Below are 7,500 nucleotides of genomic sequence, written 5' to 3'. Positions count from 1 at the left end.
CAAACTAATGATGTTATCAGAAAACTGCATTTTTTTAAATTAATTTTGTGCTTATGAACAGGTCTACACCCAAAACCAAGTCTATCGATTTTATGTCCAAGAGTATCTGATGTGAAACAAACTGAATACAATTGTGGCAATACAGAGTCACGGGAGTGTGGTATGAAATGGTTCACATATGTTAATTTGAATCATCACAGTACAAGTTATATTTCATTGATATATACATAGATAGAAAGACAGATATTTTTATGTGGTGAAACATATCATAATATAAAACTGCTAAAATACTAGTGTTTTCTGCACTGAGGCAGTCCACACTTCTCCTTCTTCCTCACTTATATAGAGCAGTACCATAGTCACAAAACAGTAGAGAACAGTGAGAAATTTCAATGAGTTGCATCACAGCTGTGCACAATATAAGTGGATGTCTCTCAGCTTTCAACAAGGTATGATTAATAATATTTCAGAAAACTGCTTGCTGAAACTGCTCTCATCTGACTGCAGGCTAGCATAGAAACTTCTTGAACAACATTCTTTGTGCAAACATCACTGAAGGCTTCCAGCTGCAAGTGATTATAATTGTAAAAGCTCAGAACTCAAAAAAAGAGCATTAAATTCTTAGAGGCAGAAGCGACAGGCCGTGTAGTGCATGGTGTACTGAATCAGTAACGTTTGCATTAGTATGGCTTGTGCTTGCTAGTAACGACACAGTTAAGCTATGCTACAGATAAATGCTGTTTTTCTTGAAAAGTGCACATTGTTTAGGTTGAGATTTAGGAGTACTGTTGTAAAGACGTTAACTGAGTCACATTTGATTGCACTGCTAACATTCTGAGATGATTTTGAGGGATGATGATGGCCATCTTTTCAGAATGTTGAGATATACAATACCATCAATAGCCTGCTGAGATTTTAGGAAGTGATGATTTTCCTTTGTTTTGTCAAGGAATAATTGTCTGCTCTGTGTTGCCTCCACTTTTTTTTTATCTGCAGGTAAAGCACAAATGATGTATGGTTTCTTACCTTTTGACTGAAATATGCTACTTTGATCATACTCTGACCTGGTTCTTACCATGTGCAGCTGGTAAGCCACAAAACTGATGCATTATTGTTGAATCATCTTTATAAAAAGGAACAACCGTTATGTGATTTACATATATTTTTACTTGCAATTTAAAAAATATTTTAGTCTTTGTTTTGGGATAGAATGTATAGTTTAATGAGCAATATTAAAAAAAGTTTCAGTAGCAGAGACAAGTGGCTGCACCATGTAGTTTTGTTTTTGCTGTTCTCAAGGGAATTAATCTAATGCTTTGCATTACTGATTAAGTGATGTAATTATAGGGTCTTGTATTTAGCATAATGTAAAGAAGAGATGGGGAATTGCATCAAATTCCCTATGTATCAATCTATTCCATCTATATCTATATTATATATATTCATTTTAGGACTTAAGTACACGTGTTTTATGGCTTAAGTGCATTTTTACTTGGAGAAAAGTCTGTCTTATTTCAATGCAGACATTTAAAACCTGTAGTTGATTTTGAAACAAGGTTCCATTATATTTATCTGTGTACATAATTGGTGTGTATTTTTTGATATACAGATTATGTGTCATTATTACATTTATTCAATCTGCTACAACTTCACTAGTCCATTAGTACTATGGTCTGAACATATGTGTTTTCCCTATCGCACACCTTCCACAGACGTTATTTTCCTTCTGGAATTGCACAAACCCTGAGTTACAAACACATGGCCTGAGCAAAGTTAGTTATACTCAGCATTACTTTTTAGTTGTAGCGCCAAAACTTTGTTTCTCGACACAGCAAGCTTGTACACAGCAAATCAGTAGTTACTGAAAACTCTCTAGAAAATTATCCTTTTAATAAATTACACTGTCTAATTCTGATTTTGAAACTTACACAGGGAAAATTAATTTTAGATGAACCATGCAATTACAGCTTAGATTAGTATACAAACTAGCATTTTTGCAGAAAGATTATTTTTAATTATGCAAGTATGCTACTGAACTGAGCGCTTTAGTATAATTTATTGCGTAGGTTTTGGTCACTTTGTAACCATGCAACTATTAGCACATTCTGGGTACAAAATACAGCAAGGTACTTCTACAAAGGCACAGTATTTCTTTTTCATTCATACAGTAAGGGCTGATAATATTCTCAGTTTATTTGTTATTTGGTAATTTCTAAATAATTACCTTGTGGAACTGAATCTGTTGTTCAGAATGTGCACGTGAACTGAAACAAACACATTTGCTGGGATTCAGAACTGCTACATGTTGTACTATTCTCGCTTGAATGATGAGCAGAGATGCTCAAACTGTTTGTGTTTCAGCAAACAGCAGTACATATTGTGGCCAGCTGCAAAACAAAGGTTAGCGGCTGAATAGGCTAATGAGTGAGTAAAGAGCTGAAGTACAGGCTAATAAAGTAAATAATCATGGCAGAATGATTCAGAAAAGTATTAAAAGGTCACTTAGATATAGCTGTCACTTTATCTTTAAATTCTAACACAAGCAGGTATACAATTGTGAAGAAACTTTGAAAAATGTCCTGGGTTGCTGCAGTCATTATAGATCTGTATGCGCAACAGGACATAATACAAAGTGATGTACTGCTACAACACCTCATCATAGAAGGTGATACTTATATAAACCAAGTCTGGCCTCCCATGGACTTCATGAAGTTGAAGTGTAAGTGCAATACAGGGTGGAAATGGATAGTATAGAAAAAATAATGAACATGTGCTGTCCCCAGATAAGGCCCCATGGGAATTATGGAGAACCCATTCCAGTAGAAACAAGGGTATCTGTAGCATTATGTATACTAGCTACAGCAGCTTTTCAGCAACCCACAGAGGACACATTAGGGTGTCATGGATCTATGCCTCAAGAATACTCCACAGGTTTCTCACTGCTATGCTGCAACTTGTGGAGGAGCACATCTGGTTTCCAAGTACCCCAGAGGAAAGAGCTACTACCATGCAAAATTTGTATATTATTGCCCATTCTTCTGAGTATCTGTGAGACATAGACTGTACCCACATTGAAAAAAAGCTCTTCTTGCTTAAGAGGGATGGATGTATATAAACTGAAAAAAAATATCACACCATCAACTGCCAGGTGATCTGTATTGCACAAGGAATCATCTATAATATGTGTGCAGGTCACTGTGGCAGTTTCCATGACTCCACCTATGGCATAGCTGTAACCTGTGCGTAACATTTTCAAGGGTTGACTTTCCACAAGTATATCTAATGGGGAATGCAGGATATGCACGCAAAACTTGGCTGATCACTTTCATGTGAAACCTGCATAACTCTACTGAGCACGATTAAAACAATGCACATGCATGGACAAGAAATATTATAGGACATTTATTTGGCCTACTCAAATCAAATTTCTGATGTCTATGTACATCTGGAGGTGCCCTGCAGTATGACCCTGCCACCTCTGCCAAAATAATGACCAACTGTGCCATCTTACATAACACCATACTCTGGAAACAGCTACAGCAGGGAACCCCAGGCCAGTGACTGCAGTTCCCAGCACCACATGCAGGGCCAGCAGGCACAGATGACAAACCTCTAGTTGGGGTCGAGCAACTCAGTTGGACGTGTGTACAGTATGCTGTGGAACTGGCTATGAGGCATCATGTAGCTCACACACTCACCACTTATTTTAAACAAGAAAAGGAGCTTAGCACATACAAACACTTAAAGTGATGCATAAAAACTTACCAGGCTTTACTTATCCATGCTCTGGCTGGTTACTGTGAGTATCCAGTATAGGAAACCCAAGGCAACTTTGTTATCAGCAGCAGTAACAAAGACAAGTGATGAACCTGTAATGAAGATAAAAATGCATATCCTTATGTTTATGTACTGTTATTCAATAAAAGTAGACTATTGCTCAACTATATAGGAATGCCAGCAGTAACCTATATGAGTAGTATATGCAACACATATAGACCAAACCAACTATGAAGCTATTAAATGTGTCAAAATAATTTCTCCTGCATATGTTTACCACCTGTGCATCAAGTCAAAGCAGCCCCATATCAAACAAACCAATGGGCGTAGGGCAATGTCACCATCATCTGCATAGGTAGGTGACCGAGCATGTTTACAGAATCTCACAAATACAAATGAAAAGACAACTAGTTAAGACACAAAGGAGGAAGAGGTGCAATGTAACATTAGAAAGAAAAAAGTTATTGCTCAAACTATGCTCAGTCTGCTAAGCAACTCTCATATAGACAAAAGCAGAAACCCCAACAGGGATCAGGACAATTTCATCATCATATGCACAAGGGACTGAACAAGTGGTAATACATAAGTAATACAACTTTTACTAATACTGCTACACCTACTACTAATATTAACACTGCTACTACTACTACTACTACTACTGTTACTACTACTGCTGCTGCTACTACCTCTACTGCTACTAGCACTACTGCTACTAATACTACTCCTATTACTACTGCTACTACTACTAACACTACTACTACTACACCACCACTAAAACTACTGCTACTACTACTACTAGCACTACTGCTACTAATACTACTCCTATTACTTCTGCTACTACTGCTAATACTACTACTGCTGCTACTACAGCTACTACTGCTACTACTGTTAATACTTCTACTAATACTACTCCCACTACAACTACTACAAGTATGAGCACTACAACTAATAACACTGTTGAAATTAAGCAGAGTAAAACAAAATGAAATTCAGTATGTATGTTGATGAAAACGTGCATCTGACTAAGCAAGCATTAGCATTCCACTCTGTGCATCAATCACAGGCAACTATAAATCACAAAGAATTGTGTATAAGGAAGGGCACAATCATCATCACTTGCACAGGGCTGAGGGTGGGGGTTTACTGGAGGGCAAGCCTGACTCAAAAGAAGTGTGTGCATATGTGTGTGTGTGTGTGTGTGTGTGTGTGTGTGTGTGTGTGTGTGTGTGTGTGTGTGTGTGTGTGTGTGTGAGAGATGAGGGTCAGAGCAAGTATGCAGTGTCAGGGCCAGTAACTCAAAATGTAAAAAAGTTAATTTTGAAGAATCTTGCATATGAATAAGCGGTCATAGGCAATGTGAAGTGCATTGTGTGAGGGTTTGCACAAACAAACCCAGTGCAGTTATGCTAGCACTTTGACCCTGCATTCTGGTCAGGTGTGAGCTGCGGATTATACAGGATCCAGTTCATCATTCCCAACCTGACCACTTGAACTACCTCTGCCAGGAGTTGTATTGCTAGTTCTAGGACCCGGGCTAGACATCTGATGCTACCTGAACAAAAGTGATGTCTGGTGAATGAGCTCTCATCTTGTCTACATCCACAGTCACAACCTCATCTAGGTGTAGACATCTCCACCATTGACAGAGCAGTGGACGTAGTATCACTACTGGAGTGGGATGTAGCATGGCTACAGCCACATGCTCTAACACCTGTTGATGTACTGATTCTCCAGCACTATGAATTATGACCCTCCCTATGCGAATGTTCCATAACAGGCACTAAATGGTCCAGTGTGTCATTCATCTTGCTCACAGAGTATCACACATACAGTTCATGCAGTCTTATAAGTCAGAAGGAACACCATTCAGTACTCCATCTCATCTGAAGCCCAGGTGGAACTATTCTGTGCCTCCATGATGGCCCTGTACATATGTTGGGTGGTTGACACTAACACACCAATGTCAAGGGTGGACAGTAAGCATAACAACTCTGAGCATTTCTGTGTGGTACTTCTCCTTCCCAAAGGCTAAGGGGGAATTCCACTAGCTCTGCAACTGGGATAGCCACACAGCCCTGATCAACCAAGTCCCCATCAACCTGTCCACTCTCAGATGGTTGTATGTCATGGGTATCCACAGGCTTACTCACTGTATCTAGACTTTGCAGAAGGGATGAGATAGCCATATCCTCCGTGTTAGATACACCCTCTGCAAAACAGACTGTGCTTGCTCATCACCGTCATCATTGTCAAAGACAACCAATCCTCCAACATCAGGCAGTAGGAGCTCCACAATGCTGGTGCCACCCTTACCAGTGAGTACACAAAGACAAATACATCATCACAATATGCTACCAAAATCAGAACAGAGCAACAACAGATACAAATAACTTTTACAGTACAAATAAATAATCACAATATGCTACCAAACTCAGAGCAGAGCAACAGCAGATACAAATACAAATAACCTTTACAGTTTAATATCTCTCACTCTCTCTCTCTCTCTCTCTATATATATATATATATATATATATATATATATACATATATATATATATATATATATATACATATATATGTATATATATATATATATATATATATATATATATATATATATATATATATATATATATATATATATATATATATATATATATATATATATATATATATATATATATGGGTCTACTTGATATTTATTTATGTATTTATTTATTTATTATTTATTTATTTATTAACATTTGTTGACTGTGAGTGTCCGACTGGACATAGGTCCATTTTCCGCTGGAGCCCGAGGAGAAAAGCTCCACAGTTAAAATAAACAGACAGTAGTTTCACTGGATTACATAGCGATTAACAATTTAACATAGCAATTACTTACAACATATTTACAGATGAAGAACATGGTACATCAGTAGACAACTAGAATCTTTATCTATGAAGTACATAACAGACATTAACAAATGTTATAATGAGAAGTTCCTGCTGTATAATAAGTACTAGGCTTATGAGCATCTGAGCTTGTTGTAATCAAGGTAGTTAGTGGTGTGGAAAGAAAGGTAGTGGTTGGATGGGGAGGGTGATATTAGAGTGGGATTTGCAAGGGCATAGACAGCATGTTTTTAGGTGCGCTTTTAGTAAAGTTTTGAAGTAGGTGCATGATGGTATGAAGGTAATTGTGGGTGGAAGGGAGTTCCATAATTTGGCTATGCTGCAAGAGAATAGTGCTTCACCAGCAGAGTTATTGGCTTTAGTGATCTGCAAGTGATTTTTGTTGCTGGATCTTAGTGGTCTGGTGGTGCGATAGGGTTGGAGTAGATTCTGGAGGGATTTGACATTTAGTGGATGGTTTACTAGTTTGTGGGCGAGTGAGAGTTGATACCACTGAAGAAGGTGAGGGAGTTCAAGCCAGCCCAGTTCAACAAGTGGGAGACAGTGGTGACTACGGTAGGATGCCCCAGAGGCGAATTTGGCAATTTTGTTGTAGCAGGTCTCTAGCTTGTTTAGATTGCATTGCCTTAGGTTGGTATATATTGGAGAGACATAAAGTAGGGTGGAGATAAGGTGGGAATTGGCTATTGAAATTTTTGCTGCTTTGGTGAGAAATTGCTTATTTCTGTATAATGCTCCTAGTTCTTTTGTGGACTTTTTTTATGGTCATGGATATGTGAATGTCAAATTTTAGTTTATTGTCTATTTCCACTCCTAGTAATTTGGTGT

Source organism: Protopterus annectens, chromosome 4.part0, assembly GCF_019279795.1.
Source record: "Protopterus annectens isolate FY-2018-M chromosome 4.part0, PAN1.0, whole genome shotgun sequence".
Taxonomy (NCBI): Eukaryota; Metazoa; Chordata; order Ceratodontiformes; family Protopteridae; genus Protopterus; species Protopterus annectens.
Note: the sequence above shows the minus strand (reverse complement) of the source record.